The sequence below is a fragment of the Cibotium barometz genome, chromosome 41 (assembly GCF_041138505.1).
Source record: "Cibotium barometz isolate CiBa-2024 chromosome 41, ASM4113850v1, whole genome shotgun sequence".
Classification (NCBI taxonomy): Eukaryota; Viridiplantae; Streptophyta; class Polypodiopsida; order Cyatheales; family Cibotiaceae; genus Cibotium; species Cibotium barometz.
Genome location: NC_141086.1, coordinates 4,602,996 through 4,626,341, shown reverse-complemented (window position 1 = coordinate 4,626,341; position 23,346 = coordinate 4,602,996). Strand labels below are relative to the sequence as shown.

Genomic DNA, 23,346 nt, shown 5'->3' with positions numbered 1-23,346 from the left:
TTGGATATAAAAATCCTCTTAGTGTCTAAATTGGATTCTCCTAAAATAGAAGTTCAAAATGAACTTTCCAATGTGCATTAGGAATTAATTAAAAATGGTATAAGGGACCTTACCCTAAGGGTCCACATTTTCAAAAAAAATTGGATTATGGTCCAATTAAGGTTCCAATGAGCCAACTTGATTAATCCAAGCCAAGCTTTTGGCTGGCAAATCTGAGCTCGCTGAAGCTTTCGCTCCCCCCTTGCTCGCGCTGCAACCTGCACGCACACTCCCCTCCCCGCCCTCACGTCTGCTCCACCTGCCTGCCCCGTCCTATCTGCCTTTGCGTCTGCTCCCCCCACCTCTGCTCATTCGCGCCAGCCCCCCCGCCTCTGCTCATTCGCGCCCCCCCGCCTCTGCTCATCCGTCTCCTTCGCGTCCCTGCTCTCTCCCCTTCCTCCGTGACCCGCCCCCTCCGCCTTCCATAGCTTTCTTTACAACAGGTGTTCTCATAGCTAGTATCCCAAGATCCTCATCAAGGCTCATCTCTGAGCCACTAGACCCTCCATCAACATGAGAATGCCCTGCAGAAATGTCACGCATACTAAGGGGCTCAACCACTTTCTCTTTGCCTTTATGTGATGTACTAATCACATTTGTAGGACTGGTATTATGACGCAGCCTGCCACTCCATGGTCTATCAACAACTGAACCACTAGATGAGAACTCTCCTGGTCCACTCAAAGACTGTGATTGCTGACTTGCATTCTGTGTAACCACATTTCCACTCACATCAGCCCCAACAGCTTCCTTTTCAGCAGCATACCAGCTGCTCATCTCATAAAAAACAACATCCCTACTTACCCTCAACTCACGTGTAGCAAGGCTATAACACCTCTATCCCTTTTTCTCAAGGGAGTATCCAATAAACACATATTCCTCCCCTTTTTTTCGTGTTTCATCCGCCCCCCCCTTGCCTTTTCGCCGCCTCTGTTTTAAGCCCCTCCCCTCATTTTCTTTCCGCCCCCTTTCCCCCCCCCCTCCCTCCTCTGTCTTTCCCCTTTCCCCCTCCGCCCCCCACCCGCTCCACCTTTTGTGCAGCTCGGTTCTTGCAGGACACTCCGCTCACGCTTTGCCTTCGACTAAGCTTCAGACACTGATGGAGTTTCCTCCCGCCCCGCCTCAGAGAGACTCGTCCGCAGCCCCCTCGCCCGCCCCTGAGGATATCCCCATCAGGCTTTCTCTTTCGCCAGAAGAGGAAGCGAGCCTCGCCGCAGAGGTGGAACGCCTCCAGGCACATTCCACCATCTGCCGTATAGTCGGCACTCGCCCCAGCAGAGGGGAGATCCGGGATCTTCTCCAGGCCCGCCTTCTTGCAGATGTGGGCAAGATCCTAGATGTTCAGTTACTGGACTGCAGACACTACCAGATTGAGTTCGAGTCTGCCCAGAGCGTGGGCCGTGGCCCATGTCCTAGCCATGAGTTCCCTTGACATTAGGGGCACTTGGGCCTTTTTCAGACCTTGGCAGCATGGCTTCGACCCAACAGCGGCCGAGAGGGAGAGCGCCTATTCCATGTCACGGTTTGCTTCCCTGGACTCCGCCGCGAGTACCTCCCGCTCCTTTCTAGGATAGGAGCATTGGTGGGCTCGGTGCTTGAGACTGGCCCCACAGCAGCTTCACTGGTGGCTAGAGCACCTGGCCTGCCTTCGGTCAGGGTTTTGGTTCCTGACATCTCCTCCCTTCCGAAGGTCATTCAGCTACCTAAGATAGGGGGGGGATGGATCGATCAGAGAGTGGAGTTTTCGGGGCTCCCGAATCAGTGTTTTATATGGAGGCAGATCGGTCACCTGGCCAAGGCTTGCCCTCGTAGGAGACCTCGACCTTCACAGCAGCAGCAGGCCCCCGATGGCCCGCCCACAGATGCGGCTCGGCAGGCAGCCTCCGCGACACCTGCTCAGCCCACAGAGACCTCGGATTGGCAGCCTGGACAGGGGCGCCGTCGAGGGAGAGCAGCATGCCCAGAGACCGATGCAACAGCAGTCAGTCTCAGCATCACTGGGTTCCAGTGAGGAACAACTTTGCTCCCCTCCAGGAGGAGACCCCAGCGCAAACGGAGGATGTCACCAATTGGCCGACCATTTGGTCCATTCCCACATTTTTGCGTCTCGTTCACTTGAGGCCAGGCCGGTGTCTCATGTGAAGAGGCCAGTATTTTGCTGACATGGACGGGAGCCAGACTGGTGCCACCCGTGTGTTAGCAGGATGGTGTCGTATGGACGGGAGCCAGATTAGTGCCACCCGTGTATGACCTGGACTGTGTTCGATCCATGGGACTGTCACGCCATGGAAGAGCCAGTATTCGTGCCGTGTTTTACCTATGGGACTGTCACACCTAGGGAAACTCGTGCCTGGAACTGTGTCTTACCTATGGGACTGTCACTCCATAGGAAGACCAGGTTTTTATGTTTTATGTCGTGCCAGTTTTGTGCCGACAGATATTTTGTACATGTTCCATGAACGGGAGATATGTCCATGTTACTTTTTGCACATGCACACATACTTTGCATGTTTGAAACTGTTTTCGCATGACATGTATTCGTGTGTTTGCCTGCCTGACGTGTTACTTACTGAGCGGGGACGCCTGCCAGTGAGTCGTGAAGTGTGCCCTGTATTCTGACAAGTTTCAGTGCATGTGAACAGGTGGTAAGTATATCGCACATGTTTGTTTTAATGTTTTAAATACTAACCCTTTGATTTATAAGGTTAGGGGTCCACACTTATTTAAAAGTGGGCACCCCCTTTGGGCACCCACTTTGGGGCCAAGGTGGGGAGCCTCACTTTTAAGTGAGTGTGGGGGTGGGCATGGTCACCAACCCCCACTAGTCCCCTTCATGCATGCGTGGGAATCTCAAGTATTAACTCCCTCTTCAAACCTTACAAAAAAACATCACCACCTTTCGTAAGGGAGGACTCGCTTCCTTCATCGTGGAGAAAGACAGGCCGGCGACCCTCTATCTTCGGTGTAATCTCTCTCTCTGTACGGCTGTACCACAGCAGGCGGTTTCTTCTGTACGGCTGTACCACAGCAGGCGACTGCCTCTCTCTACAGGCGTCTGGCTGCAACCATCCCTTACAGGCGACTGCCTCTCTCTCTACAGGGGGCTGGCTGCAACCATCTCCTACAACAGCAGACTGCGCTCCATTCCTCTACAGGCGGCTGACTCTGTTGCTGGCCGCGCTGGTCATCCTGTGGGCTGCTCTTTCATCTACAGCATCTGGCGGCTGTTACACCTCCCAAGGAAGCGACTGTTTCTCCCTCCACTCTACAGGCGACTGCACCGTAGGCTGCGCTGCCCCCTACTCAGCACTGGAGTTACCTGCAGGCTGCATACTACACCCTCCTTCCTCTCCAATAGGCGGCTGCCTACCCTGCACAGCAGCTGCCACCTTTTGAGGGCTACGTTTCCCTTCCTACAGTCAGCCGGCTCTTTGCAACCAGGCGCTTCCTAGTGGCTGTTTCTCTCATACTCTCAGGCGGCTGAATCTTCATCAGTGGTACTTGTCTTGGTGAGTCTTTACGAGGCTACTCTTTCTTCAACAAGGGTGGTTTCATCCTCAGCAAACCACAAGTATTGGTTTCCTATCAACCATCTACAAGTAAGTGATTTTCAGATTTGAGTAAAGCATTTATATGTTTAAATCTGGTAAAAGATTCGTCCTGCTCGGCCTACACCTGTTCGGTGCCGGGTTGTCCAAGCTATATGGGCGAACCTCGGTCCAAAGGTGCTGAGATCGGGAGAGCCAGGCGTTAGTACGAGAGCGCCTGTCTGTGCGTGGTCTCGGAACACCAGTGTGGTGCTCTCCGCGGAGTCCAGTGAAAGCACAGGACCGTAGTGATTGGACCACACTAGTGGTCGTTCTGCTCCGAGTTTTTCTACATCGAAATTCGAGCTATTTGTTTAGTACTGTTTTCATATGTACATGGACATGATCTGGTTCTCAGAACCCGTGGAGCATTGTATTCTTTAAATACTCCCAATAAATATATCATATATTGAGGGGGGGGTCGGCCCGTTCCGGCCCCAGTGCTGGTGTCCATCTTTCCATTTCTGTTCATTTAAATTTCAAGTTGTTTTAAGTTGTCCATTTCATATTTGTGGTTTTAAAGTTGTGCTATTAAACGTGTAGGTGTCCAATTGAGTCTTTCCCACTTGACGGGATCGGTTTCATTGGTATCAGAGCACGGTTGTTTCCCTCTTCCTAGTGGGGAAACGAACCTATGTATTGGACATCCCGCTTTTAGCAAACTTTGAACACAATGGACAGCCAAGGCAACCCTTTGGAAGTACCAAATTCGAGGGGTCCCTCTAGTGCTTCTCGTGGGTCTGATGCCCTGCGAGGTAGACACAAGCCCCTTGAAAGGGTTATGGATAGTGAATCCAAAGGTCAACTGTCTCCAGGAAAGACAGTTATGCTTGAACAAGACCCTGATGCTATGAGGGCTGAAATGGAACATATGAGAAAACTTTTGCAGGCTCAAGAGCAAGAATTGAAGTTTTTGCATGAAGATCCTCATCTGCAAAGTGCTATTGAAGCCAGGAAGGCTGATGCTATGGTTGATGTAACCTTTGAATCAATGGCTCGTGAAGTGGGCAAGAAACCAAGGGAGTTGGCACTTGCCTATCTCCTTCGCAAAGGTGATATCAAAGAGGGGGATGACGGAGAGCTGAAATTCAGAAATCCACCTCGTTTAAAGCATGGAGATCCTGCATCCCAGAGGCTGAAATCTTATATGCAAAAGGAAGAGGTGACTGTCACCTCTCGTCATGCATCCTCTCCCCAAGGCACTAAGCCTGACAGAAATATGTATGCCAGTGCTCATGGAGGGCACGAAAGTCACATGCATGCAAGATATGTATCTCATGGTGACAGGTCTACTTCCAGAAAAATTTTGCCTTCTGAGTTGTCTCATGGAGAGACCATGCCACATGCAGGCAAGTCACATGCATCAGAGCTTCGAGTTCGTGGAGCACATGCCACCGTACCCCATGAAGCTTCTATGATGGCCCATGGAGCCCATGCAGACACGGCTACCCCGTTGGATAAGGGGAAAAGAAAAAGAGAGGACCATGAGCCTCATACCAGGAAGCTCAAGGAGTTCAAAGCAGGTGATAAATCTGTCAAATTTGATGTCTTTCATGGTGAACACGATGCTTCTAAGGTGTTAGCGTTTGTGGCACAGTTCGACATTGCTTTTAGCGATGAAGACTTTACAGAAAAGTCGAAGGTGCGCCATGCTAGCATGTTTCTGAAAGGCACTGCTGCTCATTGGTGGATCACCGAAAAGATCACCAAGGATCCCATCTCTACTTGGAAGGAATTCAAAGATAGATTTTATGCTCAGTTCTTGCCACCCAATGCAGAGCAAACTCTCACTCAAAAGTGGGATAGGCTGGAACAAAAAGATAACGAGAGTGTGCAACAGTATATTAACAAATTTTGGAAAGTGTTGCTGGAAGTGACTCCCTTCATGCTAATCTCTGAGGAGGAAAGAAAGAGGAAGTTTCGTTCTGGATTGCAACCTGCATATAGATCGGGTATTGAATTGCACCCAAAACATACGTTGCAGCAACTCACAGCTTCTGCCCTTGCTACAGAGCAATTGGTGCTCAAGATCAAGCAGGATCAAGGAGGTTCCAAGGCGAAGGACAAGGCTGCCCCAAATCAGCAAAAGGGCGGACAGCCATCTAAAAAGAACTTCCGGGAGTCCTACAAGGGTGGTAAAGCTGAAAATAAAGAACAGGGCCCAAGGAAGAACAAATTTGGATTAACTCCGGAGCAAAGAGAGCAATATGCTAAGGATGGAAAATGCTTTTCTTGTGGTAGCAAAGACCACATGTTTCGGCAATGCCCAGATCGCAAACCAAAGCACGAGGACAAGCACACCAAAGCAAATGTTCATGCAGTTCCTGATGTGCAAGGTAATACAGGTCATGATGCTAAAGAGCGTATGGTTTGCAAGGCTTGGGGGCAAGTTAAGGATCAGCCCGCACTCTTTATGTTTGATGACTGTGCAACTGACAATTTCATCTCTATGCAAATGGCAGCTGCATTGGGTATTGAGGTTGAAAACATGGGACCTCAGATTGAAGCTGAAGCTGCATTTATTGGCAAAGAGGTGCAGGTTACCCCTTTGATTGGGAAGTTGCGTATTCATATTCAGGGCTATCTGGATAATGAGCATTTCTTAGTTGCTCCTCTGAATGGATGTGATGTATTGTTGGGCAAGCCGTGGCATCATAGACTTGAGCCCCGCAAAGACTACAAGTCTAATATGATTTCTTTTATGCATAAAGGCCGCATGCACTTTATTGATGCTGGCAAAGAAGGGGATTCTATCCCAGTTGTATCACACATCCAAATTAATAAAGCAATGAAAAAGAGTCTTTCAGCGTACTTGGTTTTTGTGCGTGATAGTCTTGTGCCAAATCATCAAATTGTGGATGCTATGTCTAATGATAGGCTGAATTTTCTTAATGCATTCAAAGACTGTTTTGCTGACTCATTGCCAGGTGAATTACCTCCCCAAAGGCCCGAAGATCACCGTATAGATCTTGTGCCAGGTAGTTCTCCTCCTAACAAACCCGCATACCGAGTGAGTGCTGCACAACAAGAAGAAATTATGAAGCAGGTAAACGAGCTTTTAGAGAAAGGTTTGGTTCAGCCCAGTTCCTCACCTTACTGCTCTCCTGTGCTTCTAGTTCAAAAGAAGGACGGATCATTCCGTATGTGTGTGGACTATAGGGCTTTGAACAAGCTTACCATCAAGAACAGATTTCCAATTCCACGTATTGATGATATCTTGGATAAGCTTGATGGCTCAGCTTGCTTTAGCAGACTTGATTTGAAGAGTGGTTATCACCAGATCCGCGTGGTGCCACAAGATGTCCATAAGACTGCATTCAGGACAGCCTTCGGATTATATGAATTCTTGGTAATGCCTTTTGGTCTCACCAATGCTCCTGCTACTTTTAATCGTATGATGGATAGGATATTCCGATCCCATCGCAAGTTTACAGGAGTCTTCTTTGATGATATCTTGGTTTTCTCCAAGAATGAGCAGGAACACAGAACTCATTTGGTCACAGTGTTCGAAGAGTTGCGGAAGCATAAACTTTTCGTCAATGCCAAGAAAAGTGAGTTTTTCCTTTCAGAGATTCATTATCTGGGACATATTGTATCCAAGGATGGAGTTACAATGGATCCTGCAAAGATAGAGACTATTCAGAATTGGCCCGAACTGCAAAACGTACATCAAGTACGTAGTTTTCTGGGATTATGTTCGTATTACAGGCGTTTCATAAGGCATTTTGCCATGATTGCCACTCCTCTACATGATCTCACGAAGAAGAAAACTGTTTTCAAATGGACTTCAAAGGAACAGGATGCTTTCTTGCAACTCAAGCATGCGATCATATGTGGACCAGTATTGATTGTTCCTGACTTGCACAAGTCATTCGTGGTTGAATGTGATGCTTGTGGTGATTGCATAGGAGCTGTCCTAAATCAAGAAGGGCATGCAGTTGCATACGAGAGTCGTCGTTTGCATGATGCTGAGCTTCATATGGATATCTATGAGAAAGAGCTCTTGGCTGTGATTCACGCCTTAAAGATTTGGAAACACTACCTTCTTGGGGCTGAATTTGTAGTCAAGACAGATCATCAAAGCTTGAGATACTTTCTATCTCAAACCAAGCTTTCAGAGAAGCAAATGAGAATGGCAAATTTTCTTTCCATGTTTCATTTTCAGATTGTGCATACTCCAGGAAAGAAAAATGTAGTGGCCGATGCACTATCTAGGAGGCCTTATATTGCTGCAGTCTCAGTGGCCTCTCATGGAGATCTATCTGCTATGAGAAATTTGTATCATTTGGATGCTGATTTTTGCCATGTATGGACTGATTTGATGGCTGGTCATTCACATGCCTCTTATGTTATCAATGAGGGTTATCTCATGAAGGATAATTGCCTATGTGTGGTGAAGGATTTCCGTCCAAAGGTTATGGACGAATGTCATGCTCCACCTTATGCTGGTCATAGAGGTATAATGCCTACTACTCGCATGATTCAGAGGTATTTCTTTTGGCCAAGCATGCGTAAAGACATTGAGGCTTATGTGCGTGCATGTATTACTTGCCAAAAGGTGAAATTTGACAGGCAAAAGCCTCCAGGTTTGCTTCAGCCATTGCCTATTCCCTCGCAACCTTGGGAAAGTATCACGATGGATTTTATTATGGATTTGCCTAGATCCCAGCATGGGAATGATGCTATTTGGACTATTGTGGACAGGTTTAGCAAGCAAGCTCACTTCTTGCCCGTCAAGAAAACCATCAAAGCTGATCATATGGTAAAGCTTTTTCTTGCTAATATTTTTAAGCATCATGGTATGCCTAAATCCATTGTTGGGGATAGAGATCCCAGGACTACAAGCCTATTTTGGAGGGCTTTGTTTGATAATATGGGTACTAAGCTTGAGTTTTCATCAGCTTATCATCCCCAAACGGATGGCCAAAGTGAAGCTGCAAATTCAGCTGTGTTGGATTTGTTGAAGTGTTATGTGGCAGATCAAAAGAGTGCATGGGAGAAGTATCTTCCACTTGTTGAGTTTGCCTACAACAATACAATCCATGCTTCCACAGGAAAGGCTCCGTTTGAGATTATTTATGGCAGAGTGGTCTTGCCACCCATCCTTCGTACCAAGGATGAGATTTTTGCAGCTGATGAATATGTTCGTGACTTGGATGTTGCCTTTAGTCAGGTGCGGACAGCCATTGCAAGATCTCAGGATAAGCATAAAAAGGCTGCTGACAAGCATAGAAGGGACATGGAAGTCAAAGAAGGTGATTGGGTATTGCTGAAATTTGAGAAGGCTAGGCTTCGGAAGAGGCCAGGACGAGAAGGATCATATCCTAAGCTTTCTCCTCGCTATTATGGACCCTTCAAGGTGATTCACAAAATCAATGAAGTGTCCTACAGGCTTGCTTTACCTAGTCATTGGAAGATTCACAATGCTTTTCATGTGAGTCTATTTCGGAAATATGTGGGGCCAGATCCTGATGAGCCTGTCACAGAAGATCCGCCAGAAATTGAAGAGCTTGAGGAGATCCTCCAGCCAGAACAGATTGTTTTTCACAAGGAGAGAAACCTACCTGCAGGAAAGCTTTCCAGGAGATACCTTGTGAAGTTTAAAAATTATTTGCCTATTGATGCCAAGTGGGTAAATGAGGATTATTTTGCAGATTATCCGCAATTGTTGCAGGCATATCTTGAGGCTTTTAAGTTGAGGTCAACTCTTTAGAAGCCCGGGGGGATGTCACCAATTGGCCGACCATTTGGTCCATTCCCACATTTTTGCGTCTCGTTCACTTGAGGCCAGGCCGGTGTCTCATGTGAAGAGGCCAGTATTTTGCTGACATGGACGGGAGCCAGACTGGTGCCACCCGTGTGTTAGCAGGATGGTGTCGTATGGACGGGAGCCAGATTAGTGCCACCCGTGTATGACCTGGACTGTGTTCGATCCATGGGACTGTCACGCCATGGAAGAGCCAGTATTCGTGCCGTGTTTTACCTATGGGACTGTCACACCTAGGGAAACTCGTGCCTGGAACTGTGTCTTACCTATGGGACTGTCACTCCATAGGAAGACCAGGTTTTTATGTTTTATGTCGTGCCAGTTTTGTGCCGACAGATATTTTGTACATGTTCCATGAACGGGAGATATGTCCATGTTACTTTTTGCACATGCACACATACTTTGCATGTTTGAAACTGTTTTCGCATGACATGTATTCGTGTGTTTGCCTGCCTGACGTGTTACTTACTGAGCGGGGACGCCTGCCAGTGAGTCGTGAAGTGTGCCCTGTATTCTGACAAGTTTCAGTGCATGTGAACAGGTGGTAAGTATATCGCACATGTTTGTTTTAATGTTTTAAATACTAACCCTTTGATTTATAAGGTTAGGGGTCCACACTTATTTAAAAGTGGGCACCCCCTTTGGGCACCCACTTTGGGGCCAAGGTGGGGAGCCTCACTTTTAAGTGAGTGTGGGGGTGGGCATGGTCACCAACCCCCACTAGTCCCCTTCATGCATGCGTGGGAATCTCAAGTATTAACTCCCTCTTCAAACCTTACAAAAAAACATCACCACCTTTCGTAAGGGAGGACTCGCTTCCTTCATCGTGGAGAAAGACAGGCCGGCGACCCTCTATCTTCGGTGTAATCTCTCTCTCTGTACGGCTGTACCACAGCAGGCGGTTTCTTCTGTACGGCTGTACCACAGCAGGCGACTGCCTCTCTCTACAGGCGTCTGGCTGCAACCATCCCTTACAGGCGACTGCCTCTCTCTCTACAGGGGGCTGGCTGCAACCATCTCCTACAACAGCAGACTGCGCTCCATTCCTCTACAGGCGGCTGACTCTGTTGCTGGCCGCGCTGGTCATCCTGTGGGCTGCTCTTTCATCTACAGCATCTGGTGGCTGTTACACCTCCCAAGGAAGCGACTGTTTCTCCCTCCACTCTACAGGCGACTGCACCGTAGGCTGCGCTGCCCCCTACTCAGCACTGGAGTTACCTGCAGGCTGCATACTACACCCTCCTTCCTCTCCAATAGGCGGCTGCCTACCCTGCACAGCAGCTGCCACCTTTTGAGGGCTACGTTTCCCTTCCTACAGTCAGCCGGCTCTTTGCAACCAGGCGCTTCCTAGTGGCTGTTTCTCTCATACTCTCAGGCGGCTGAATCTTCATCAGTGGTACTTGTCTTGGTGAGTCTTTACGAGGCTACTCTTTCTTCAACAAGGGTGGTTTCATCCTCAGCAAACCACAAGTATTGGTTTCCTATCAACCATCTACAAGTAAGTGATTTTCAGATTTGAGTAAAGCATTTATATGTTTAAATCTGGTAAAAGATTCGTCCTGCTCGGCCTACACCCGTTCGGTGCCGGGTTGTCCAAGCTATATGGGCGAACCTCGGTCCAAAGGTGCTGAGATCGGGAGAGCCAGGCGTTAGTACGAGAGCGCCTGTCTGTGCGTGGTCTCGGAACACCAGTGTGGTGCTCTCCGCGGAGTCCAGTGAAAGCACAGGACCGTAGTGATTGGACCACACTAGTGGTCGTTCTGCTCCGAGTTTTTCTACATCGAAATTCGAGCTATTTGTTTAGTACTGTTTTCATATGTACATGGACATGATCTGGTTCTCAGAACCCGTGGAGCATTGTATTCTTTAAATACTCCCAATAAATATATCATATATTGAGGGGGGGGTCGGCCCGTTCCGGCCCCAGTGCTGGTGTCCATCTTTCCATTTCTGTTCATTTAAATTTCAAGTTGTTTTAAGTTGTCCATTTCATATTTGTGGTTTTAAAGTTGTGCTATTAAACGTGTAGGTGTCCAATTGAGTCTTTCCCACTTGACGGGATCGGTTTCAGAGGATCAGGAGATGCCAGCACCCCCTCCTTCGCCCCCACCCCCCCTCCCCCGTTCCCCCCTCCCGCCTCGCTTCCACCTTCGCCTCCTCCCGTTCCCGCCCCCGTTTTGTCCCCTTCTCCCCCCCCCTCCTCCCCCTCCGCTCGCCTCAGCTCCCCGGGAGGCCCTGGCAGTACCCTGGCGCTCACCTGCAGTCCGGCGGGCACTGAGCACCGACCTTGCTCGTGCACCGCAGAGGAGGCCTGCTATGCCGATTCGGGCTTCACGGATATCCTCTATCCGCAGCAGTCGGCTGAGTAGTCTTGACACTAGACAGCGCTCGGAGGCTTTTGACTACTCCTTCACACGACTTTTTGGAGCGGAGGGTCCCCATGAGCCAGCACCCATCAAAGTTCATGTGGTGATACCTCCGGCCCGAGAGGAGGAGGCACTTGATTCAGCGGTGGCCTTCTCCTTCCCTCTTTGTGGCACTAGCGACCGGGAGTGGACTCTGGATCTCGCTCTTAGCATTTTGAAGACTCAGACAGTTGAGTTTTCACACCATGTGAGTGATCTGGAGATGACAGACGTGATAGGCCGACTCTGGGAGCTGGCTCATTTCTTTGATACCGGGAGTGCGGATGCCTCAGGGATTCGACATTTGGTGGTTCGCATAGTGGCAGACCTAGCACGCGACCCTGGTTATGTATGCATTCACGAGGTTGCTCTCTCAGAGCGGGAGGCAGTCGCCATGGGACACAGCCAACTGGCGCCTGATCCGAGATTCTTGCAACACACCGGGTGGGCAGATTCGCAGCCGCTCGGATGGGGACTATTCTCCATCCAAGCCGCTTGCGAAGGCCCGCCGTATGGCTGAGACAGCCTCCACCTCATGGGATGTACAGGGCCTTGGCAGCGCACACTATGTACGTTATCGTGGTTGCTTGAGGCAGGCTTCAGAGATGCCTGGTTGGGGGCAGTATTGATATTCTGATGATGCAGGAACACCATTTGAGTGAGAGCAGGATTCGGAGGTATGGTTCGGTGATGCCTGGTAGATGGGACACATTTTGGTCTGTAGGATTTGCCCCCTTGGGTGGGCAGGGAGGAGTATGTATGGTCATTGCGAATGTATGGCGGCAGGCCATTGTGGATCGCGGGGTCATTGTGCCTGGTAGAGCACAGTATGTTATTTTGAGGATGCACGATGAGCTCTTTGGCGTGCTCAATGTCTATGCGCCCAACCATGCTAGTGCCAAAGCAGAGTTCTGGACCCTTGTTACAGATGCCTTGCCCGAGGCCGCACATTGGTGTGTCGGGGGAGATTTCAACATGCTTGAGGACCCGGCCGATAGGGTGTGAGGCAGTCATGTCACAGTGCACGGCACGGAGCTTGCAGCTTGGGAGCGATTTTGCATGACACTGAGGATCACTGATGCATGGCACCATGAGGCTTTCTCCCACTCTCAGGATAGTCTTAGTTTCTCTCGGTCGGATCGCCGGCAGGGAGGGACTAATCTATCACGGATTGATCGCTTCTATGTGGGCGACAGGTTCGGGGAGCATGGGGGCTCCGTTGGCATTCTCGCTGGCACCTCTTTTTCAGACCATGCGCCAGTTATTTTGACACTTGAGGAGAGGACACGGGAGACCAGCTTGCAGTTGAGGATCCCAGAGAGGATACTTACAGGTCCCAGTCTTTCTGAGGACATTGAGAGGATATGGCATGATAGCCAGAGCTCTAACCTGGATGCAGCAGGCCAGTGTGCCCAGGGACTCATCGAGCTCAGCTCTTTTTTGCACACTGTAGCCTTGACACGGCTGGGAGAGACACGAGAGCGGGAGCGTCGCTTGAGACGTAGCCTTGCTTCGCTCTAGCGCCTTCAGGAGCAGCAGCCTACATGTGAGTGGGTGGCGTCCCAGCTGAGCCAGGCACGCCAGGAGGTTAGAGAGGCAGAGGAGCAGAGACATGAGTTCTACTATCATCGCTAGGCCTCTCAGTGGACGCAGCTTAGTGATAGAGTGATTGGGGAGTTCTTTGAGATTACCGGACCCCGCCATGCTCGAGCAGGAGTATGCCAGCTTAGGAGGCAGGACGGATCTTTAGCCACTGAGCCCGAGAAGATTAGAGCCATTGCCAGTGAGTTCTATAGAGACCTGCTTTCAGCGGAGCCAGCCACGGAGGCACGTGATGCTTGCAGACAGACTGTGTGTGCCCATGTGCAGAGGGGGGTCACAGATCGTATGCGCACAGTTCTGGGTGAGCCTCTTTCAGAGGATGAGCTTGTTGAGGCTTTGAGGGTCCTTCCGCACCATAGCTGCCCTGGGGAGGACAGATTGACGCCTGCCTTTTTTATGCGCTATTGGGACCTTTTGGGGCCAGGCCTCTGGAGAGGCTTTCTGTATGTTTTGGACACTGGGGTGATGCCACAGAGCTTTTCCGAGGGCTTGATCTTTCTTATCCCCAAGGGGGAGGGAGTGTCAGATGATATTCGGCATTGGAGACCTATTACGATCCTCAATACTGTCTACAAGGTCCTAGCAAAGGCCTTGAGTTTGAGGATCCAGCCCTTCCTTGGGGAGCTGATTCATGCTACCTAGACAGGATTCATCAAGGAGCGCAGTATCCTCGACAACATTTTCACCTTCTGGGAGGCGACGGCCCGAGCTAGATTTCTCGATGAGGACGTGGTCGTGATGTTTCTCGATTTTGAGAAGGCATACGATAGAGTCGATTGGGGTTTCTTAGAGGGCACTATGCTTCGCCTGGGTTTTGAGCCAGTTTGGATTTGAGGAGTGGCGGCTCTATATTCCACAGCTCGTAGCCAGGTGCTGATGGCAGGAGGACGGGGGCCGAGTTTTGAGTTGACCAGATCAGTCTGTTCAGGGGTGCCCTCTCGCCCCTTTTCTTTTTCTCTTCTTTGCTGAGGCTATGAGCATGTATCTGACAGCAGAGGAGGTTGGATTGAGAGGACTCCAGCTCCCAGTCCGGGGTGAGGACCTGCTCGATTCTGAGTTTGCTGATGACACGGGATTGTTTTTGCATGGCCAGGAGGCCAATCTTCAGAGGGCAGAGCAGTCGCTACAGGTTTTTGGTGCAGCTTCGGGAGCATTGATCAATTGGTGCAAGACAGTGGCCTTTTGGATCAGTAGCGCTCCCGCTCCGGCATGGAGCCTAGACCCGAGTTTTAGATGGATTCCTCCTGGCACAGCAGTGCGGTATTTGGGTTGCCAGATTGGACTTGATTTGTCACCTGAGCAACAGATCGCCCCGCTTCTTCTGAGCATTCGGAAGAAGCTTTTGTATTGGAGTACAGCTCGGCTATGCTTGGCTGGGAGGGTGGTGGTGACAAATCATGTGCTTTTAGAGACCATGTGGTACATCACGTCTTGCTGGATCCTCTCGAGCTCTTGCATCAGCCAGGTACAGAGGCTAATCAGGAACAAATTGAGTCAAACTGAACCTAGAAAATTCTAGAACCCAGTTGGACTGGCCTTCCTCATCTATAAATAGATCCTCAGTCTTTTGTAAAAAAATATTGGAGCTATACTATACCAGTATTATATTAAAATAATCATATTTTCTATTATCCTTTAAATTTTCCTCTCGTAGGAGCTTGAAGCTCTCTCTCTCTACAACAACTCTTGAAGTTGCTTTTCTCCTCTTGGTGGACCAATTAATTGATCCGGGACTTCACTGCAATTAGAGAATCAAGCTAAACTTGAAGGTAAAATCAATTTTTATGTTTTTTTTTCAATTTTCTTAATAACTTTCTTCTTCTCAATCCCTCCCAAGCTTGAGAAGCTTTCTAAATGATTGTTTTAATTCAAATCAAGCTTTCCCTTAAAGTCTTAATGCTTAATTAAAAGAAAGTTAATCTTTATGCTTATTTGTAATACTTTCTTTAAGTAAATCTCTCTCTCTCTAAAAGAATAGCCATCTTTATGGCTAAATCCCTTGAAAAATAATGCTTCTCAATGATAGTATCTTAATTCAAAGCTAAACTCTAGGCTTGATAAGCTAGAGACTAAGAAAATGATATTTTTATGATTTTATATTAACAAAATAATGATTATTTCTTTTAGATTATTTATAAGTAGTTAAAAACTACTTTGATTGATTCTAAATGAGAAATAGATTATCCTCTCAATTTGGAAAAAGAGTAAAATGGAATTAGCTTAATCTAGTGAGATAATCATAATTAACTTTATGATTATAGTTAAAATTATGCTTTAAATTCATAGTTTGATTTTAACCATAAAAAAGGAACTACTATCATATTTTCATTACAAGCTTTTATTCTTTAGAAAAAAAATTAAGAATTATTAGTAATAGCAACGAAGCTATGGAAAAATTTTCAAAAAATAATACATATCTTATTTTTATGCATAATGCTAAAAGAGGACTTCCTACCATATTCTAGGATTGGACATCCTATGCAAAAAGAGTGATTTTCATTATATTCATGAGATTTTTTTTGGTAATTATGCATAATTAATTGATTATGAGAAAAGAGTAAATTTTGATAAATTTATTTTTATGCAAAAAGAGCAATTCTCATGATATTTGAGATCTAAGTAATTAATTGGTTAAAGAGAAATTTTTGATAAATTTATTTTTATACAAAAAGAAATTTTTGATAAATTTATTTTTATGCAAAAAGAGGAATTTCCATGATATTTGAGATCCAAGTAATAAAATGGTAAAAGAGAAATTTTTGGCATAATTCAAATTATGAGTATTTATCAAAAGTGAAATTTAAAGCATTATTAATTTTATTAAGAAATATGGGTAGAATTGATTTTTGTAAATCCCATGAATCTTTTACTCAAAAGAAGAATATTGAATATATTTCACTTGAGAAATTTAAGAAAGAATATGAGAATATATATCGAGAAAAAGTAACTTTAACTAGGTCAAGGACGAAAACTTAGAAAAGTCCTATTGGTATCGAAAGTAGAAAACGGTACTAAATGGATGTGAATGCGATGTGATAAGATATGCATGCGATGTAATAAGATGTGAATGCAATGTGATAAGATATGCATGCGATGTAATAAGATGTGAATACAATGTGATAAGATGTGATGAGATGTGGATGAGATGTGATGTGATGTAAATGGATGTGGATGGGATGCGATGTGATGTAAATGGATGTGGATGTGAATGTGATGAGATGTGAATAAAATGTGATGATATGTAAAAGGATGTGATGTGATGTAAATAAATGAGAATGAGATGTGATGATATGTGAAAGGATGTGATGTGATGTAAATGGATGAGAATGAGATATGATGTGATAGATATGCATATGAATGAATGAATGGATGTGGTTAGATGTGAATGTAAATGAACGAATGGATGTGGATGAATGTGATGAGATGTGAATGGATGTGGTGTGATATGGATAGATGTGGATGTGATGTAATGTGGATGGAATGAATGAGATAGGATGTGGATGGATGTGAACGAGATGTGATAAGATGAGGATGGATGTGACGAGATGTGAATGAATGTGGGATGTGAATGAGTGTGATGGATGTGATGAGATGTGAGTGGATGTGGTGAGATGTGAATGTGATGTAATGAGACGTGAACGGATGTGATGTGATGTGGATCTGGTCAGATATGAATAGATGAGATATGATGTGGATAGATGAGATGAGATGTGATGTGGACTTGGGTAAATGTGAATGGATGTGAAGTGATGTAAATAGATGTGAACGTGATGTGATGATATGTGGATGTGAAGTGATGTAGATCTGAACGAATGAATGAGATATGATGTGGATATGTTGTGATGTGTGATGTGATGAGGATAGATGTGGATAGATGTGATGAGATGTAATATGATGTGATTGGATGAGAATGCATGAAGGACGATGGGAATACATATGACAGGATGTGGAATAAGCAATGTGAATTGATGTAGAAGAATGTGGAATAACGAGAAATGATGTGAAACAATGTGGAAAGATGAGAGTTCATTAGAAACTGTATTTATGAAACCTGTTTTTAAATTCTTGTTTTATGTCAAGAATGCTGGGGAAGCATTTTGACCATCTTGTAAATAAGATCGTGGAGACCTAAGTGATAAAGTTGCAACAGCTGACGAAGAGCCAATGGAGCACGTCTCGTGTAGCAAGGTCGGCTGAGGTCTTGACCAGCTTCGATTCGATTTAAATGGTGAGATTCCGGTACGATGGATGAGGGACCAAGGAAGCAGCCTATGAGTGAAGCGCTAGGTGACCTGCAAAGAAGCCTAGAAGGTGCTGACCATACGGTGCTCGGGCTCTGGGTCGCCGAAGATACCCACGTGTAAGTTGGGAAAGAAAATGGAACAAGGTGTTAGAGTTGTTTTCTGAACTCGGGCATGGATCTGGTTGATTGGCCTTGCTGGTCCTCAACGGATGAGTCCATGGCTCTTTTATATGGATCTGTTGGTTGATCTTGCTGATCTTCAACGGAGAGTCCATCTGGATTTTCTTATGTGATTATATTTTCGAGTACTATGAGCTAGGAACTATTGACTTGCCTCTTGACGAGGAAAAAAGCGTTGGTCTCTATGATCCAAGTGCAAGTCTCTTCCCTTGATCAGACCATGTGACTTACAAGTTCGGTCGGATCAGTTTGGTTAGTTAAGGCTCTTGACTACGTTAGTATAGAATTTCTTGGAGGAATCGCCCGTGCTTTCTGGGCGAGGGAAGTTTTTCTGGGTTCGGTTTTGGAAGAACCGAGGGATTAGTCTCTTGTCCGGATATTTGTGGTGGACGAGGCCCCGAGTGAGAGGCTCTGCCCTGTGCAAGAAGTGCTACTTCCTTCCGTTGCTAGCACCCCCGAATTCGTTGCGCGGAGGGGACAAGGATCTTTCAGCTGGTATCAAAGTGAATTGGCTAAAGTGGATCAACCAAGAAGCAAGAAATGTCAAAAATTTATGAAATGCCAATAAAATATTGTGATTGTGTGATGAAATTCATACAAATTGATATTTAGAATGAAGATTCATAAATTAGAAATTGGGTCTTTAGATGGAAGTACCGCAATTGTGTGGAATCCCTAACTTACTTGAGGCCTAGATATGATAGTATTTACCTTATAGCTCTAAGGACCATGACTACCCGTATATACCGTGGGTGTATCTGTAGCTCTTTACTGACAATATATACGAGTAAATCTAAGACCTTGAAGTTATAAGCAAAAATGTTATCTAGAGGATGAATTCGAATGCTGGTTGATATGATTTTTTTTCGAATTCTGGTTGAGAATTGATGAATTGATTTGGATTCTAATTTGGGGGAAAAAAAAGAGACTTAACAAGAATTTTCGTATTGATAGGATCATGGATCGAGGTCGTCGTGGTGGGAATGTTAACTCCCAACTCGACAAGGAAGAGCTCGACTCGGATGTTCGTAAAACTCTTCATAGATCGCAACCTGGACCTTTCAAGGGTGAAGGGAAAAACTTGGGCGAGGCTGTGGAGAAGTGGATCGAAGCAATGGAAGAATACTTCGATGTCACCGATGAAGATTTCAAAGACATTTGGGATAGGTTACAGAATGGAGATTTGGTGACTTCTTATGTTCGGAACACCAGACACAGAACCCAGACATGGAATGATCTCAAGATTTACCTAAGGAAGAGATTCTGTCCTCCCGGCTTTTTGAAAACCAAGATGAATGAATTCTTAGAGTTAACCTAGGGAAGTAGAACTATTGAAGAATATCATCAAACGTTCGCTCTCCTCATCAAGTACTCGCCACCGCTGGATGAAGAACAACTGATGGCCAAGTTTATTCGGGGACTGAACGAACCTTTGAATATCCTAGTGAAGAATGCCAAGCCAGTTTCCATGACTGAAGCAGTGCAGATGACGAAGGATTTTGCCAAAGCCTTTGATGTTAAGGTCCCGCCAAAGCCAACACCATCATCTTTCAAAAGATTTCTAGCTTCGGAAGGTGATTCCAACTTTCCACCGCCTAAGAGACAACAAGGTCAAACTCAGGATATGGGAAGTTCCAGAATGAAAAAAAGGTCTTTTTCTCGAAACGCAATCTCCTGGAATTCAACTTGAGAAGTTCCACCCTCGAGCAGAGAAGTGAAATTCTACTGTCAAGGATTTGGACATCGCAGTATGGATTGCCCAACTCCTTTTGGATCAAGGTTTTCGGGGCAGGGAAGTCAGGGACCAAGATTCCAGACTCCAGCTCCTTCCTTCCAGAGTAATCAGGTTCCTTTCCGTCAAAATCAGGGAAATCAGTTTCAATTCAAAGTAATGCAAGACCTCCGCCTTAGAATAGGGGAAGTCAAAGAGAGATGCTCCTAAATCGGCCGTCCACTTCCAAGACAATAACGCTGGAAGTGATTGAAGAGGAAGCAGATGAAAGAGATTATACTCCACCTGCGAGATGAGGACATCTCGAGTTTTTAAGTGGGGTAGGATGTAAGATTCCTCCCTCCAGCTTTTGAGGTGTAAAGGTGTAAGAACCTTCCCTTCTGATCTTGTAATTATTCCCCTCTGAAATAGAAGGAAGATCTTGTTTTACCATGTTTTGGCCTAGAGAGAAATGAAATGAAATGAAATGTTATATTAACGTCTTCAAAAGGCCAAAGTGACCTATGAGACCAAAGTTACAACCATATGATATCTGATACACTATCTGAAAAAGAAAAGAAAGGACTGAAGGTAAGTATCTAGCCCTACAATACATTAGTAGGGAGCATCCGGAAGCAGCAACTAGGGGAGTGGGAAGCTAATGCTACGTCTAGAGAGAGAGAATCCTAAATTGAGATATCTTTGGATATAAAAATCCTCCTAGTGTCTAAATTAGATTCTCCTGAAACAAACGTTCAAAATGAACTTTCCAATGTGCATTAGGAATTAATTAAAAATGGTACAAGGGACCTTAGCTTAAGGGTCTACATTTTTAGAAATTTTTGGATTATGATCCAATTAAGGTTCCAATGGGCCAACCAGATTAATCCAAGTATTGGGATGAGATAAATCCAAGAGAATAAAAGAAAATACCCAAGAATGAGTAAATGCTTACATAAGATGAAGAGTTGACTAAGTAGTTAAAAATTATGAGATATTACTAAAAAAATGAGATATTTTGAAGTAGTGATGCTTACATAAGATGAAGAGTTGACTAAGTAGTTAAAAATTATGAGATATTACTAAAAAAATGAGATATTTTGAAGTAGTGATGCATTTTTGACTCCTTGGTAAGGAAAGGGGGACTCTTGAGGTAGACGCCTCTTTCACATGTGTGGAAGGGTTTTTACTTCAAAAAAATTGTGATATTTTTCTCTCTCCTCTCTCCTGGATCAAACCAAATCAAAAAGGGAGCCAAACTAGTCCAAATCTTGTCCAAATTAAGTCAAACTGAACCGGACCATGTGACTTACAGGTTCGGTCGGATTAGTTTGGTTAGTTAAGGCTCTTGACTATGTTAGTATAGATTTTCCTGGAGGAATCGCCCGTGCTTTCTGGGCAAGGGAAGTTTGGGTTCCGTTTTGGAAGAATCGAGGGATTAGTCTCTTGTCCGGATATTCATGGGTGAGGCCCGAGTGAGAGGCTCTGCCCTGCGCAAGAAGTGCTACTTCCGCTGCTAGCACCCCCGAATTTGTTGCGCGGAGGAGGCAGGGATCTTTCAGTATGGAGTGCCCTCCATGGCCTCTGTGCACTGTGTATCATAAACTAGACTCTAGAGTGCCCTCTATGGCCTCAGTGCATCTAGCCTTCTAGATGTGCGAGGCTGTGATGCTAGCAATGATCTCCCATCGCAATCTATGCTAGGGGTACGTAGCCTGACTCTGGCATGTCTTGAAGACGGCACCGCTGGCCCACTCCTTGGGTAACGTGCATGACCATATGTATGTCATTCCCTTCAAACCTGATTTGCAAGCCCGACTGTGTCAACCAAACAATAGCACACCAAAACAAATGTAGGCATCTCTCCTCATCCTTCCAAAAAGGTGTGCTACTGCAATCCAAATTCTTTGTGCCTCCCTACACTCCCATAAGCAATGGTAGACTGTCTCTGAAGCTCCTACACATTTCGGATAAGCTGGGCTAGCACTGATGAGTGATCTCCACTGGTTGGTGGCAAGGCCACCATGTAGAGAAAGCCAAATAAAAGAGGAAATCTTCGTTTCCCTGTACGAGTGCCACAACCTCCGCCACAAAGCTCTCCAATGCCAACATACTATTATTCTATGCAGTGCCACAGATAGCGCAAACTGAACATTTCAAAACTATCTTTCTAACACATCCTATCACACTCACCAAGCTTACGGAATACACCAAGCTTATGGCATAGAATAATGTTATGAGGCATGTGCCTTAAAAAGATCACTCGGGGAGATGAAATAGTCATCTATGTCCAATTCACATTGTAATGGCTAAGGACGCTAATTATGATTGTATGAGTTCTAAGGTTTTGAGTGGACATAAATATGCTATCTTTATTTTCAATACATATACAAATTTGTATGTACATCGTTACTATTGGAAATTATTCATCCCCAAATGGACTTTCCCATGCACATTCATGCTTGTATCTGGCTCCATTTGAAGCCCTGCATATGCATCTAGGCACTACATATTTTTTGCTATTTTTTTTCCTATTTTTAGGCATCATTGCAGATTTTTTATGCATTGCTGGCCAGTCCTTTGATTTGCTTCTAGCCGACCAGCTCCTCTCCCACCTATATAAAGGTGGCTAGGCTTACCCTCGTTATCATCTCTCTTTTCAGCTTTTGCAGTGATAGGCAGCATCTACAGGACCTCCCTCATGCTGCTCCACATCATGTACTACCTTTTCTGGTGATATTCAGCAGTGATCTTCTTTTCTCCTTTATGCTTGCTGTCCATACACAGTGTTGTACAGTTATTGCAGCATTTCTTTGTGGGTATCACAACATGGTACCCATTCTTTCAGTTACGTACATTAGAAATTCTCAACTTATGCTCCTGGACGTGTTTTCCTTTTGTGACATGCAACAATGCTCAAAGTCATGTGCCAAGACAACTGAGGACTAGTATATACATAGGGTACATTTGGAGAGTTACAGTTTGGCAGACCTTTGTGAGCTCTCATGAATGGACACGGTTGATTAAGAGACAATGAGAAAGTCAGGGTGTGTTTCTGGGAGGGACCGAAATGGACCATAACACCTTCTGTGTGAATACAGGAATGGTGGCTGCTCAACCTATGGCTACTCCTCATAGTGCATTACAGGATCTGGTGTGATATTATCCACACGCTCATGACCACTTGGGCCAGGATTCAGGGATCTTCGAGGGTTGTAGAGAGAAAACGTGGCCAATTCATGAGAGAATAGGATTGTGGCATCTTTTTCACTTTCTCATATGGGGCATCGCTGGCAGCACAAGGCACCAGATTGGTTGAGATTTCCCCCTTGCCTGGTCTGAAATCTCCCCTCTTGTAAAAAATTTTCATACTTAATAGAAGTCTCTTTTCCAGAAAAAAATATTGGACACTTAGAGTATTCATAATCACTACAAAGCACCACTACAAAAGCTAGAGCCTTCGCATGATTTCCATTCTAAAATCATGACGACTCCTTATCATTGTGATCCTTCGAAGAAATCCCTAGATACGTTCAAGAATGCCAATTGTCTTGGATCAGCCATGCTGACCCTAAGCAAGTACATCGAGGATTACATGGAAGTTATCTGACACTATGTTTTGTGCTGCAATGCAAACAGTGCCATCCCTATCCCTTGTATTGCAATGCAAACAGTGCCATCTCTATCCCTTGCTCAATCCACCACATCAGCCACCCACACCGACACCACTGCATCGACATCAGCTCATACCAGCCGTACACATGGGCCAGCCAGCTTGAATTGGTTTCTAGGGTGGTAGTAGTCAACCAGGT

At 45.8% G+C, this 23,346-nt stretch overlaps 1 protein-coding gene across 2 annotated transcripts in view; it reads right to left on the bottom strand.

Annotated features, from left to right (window-relative positions):
• The window catches only part of LOC147614617 (protection of telomeres protein 1a-like), a 73,560-nt gene that overhangs the window by 8,726 nt on the left and 41,488 nt on the right, over positions 1 to 23,346 (bottom strand). The gene's annotated exons all lie outside the window — the stretch shown is intronic.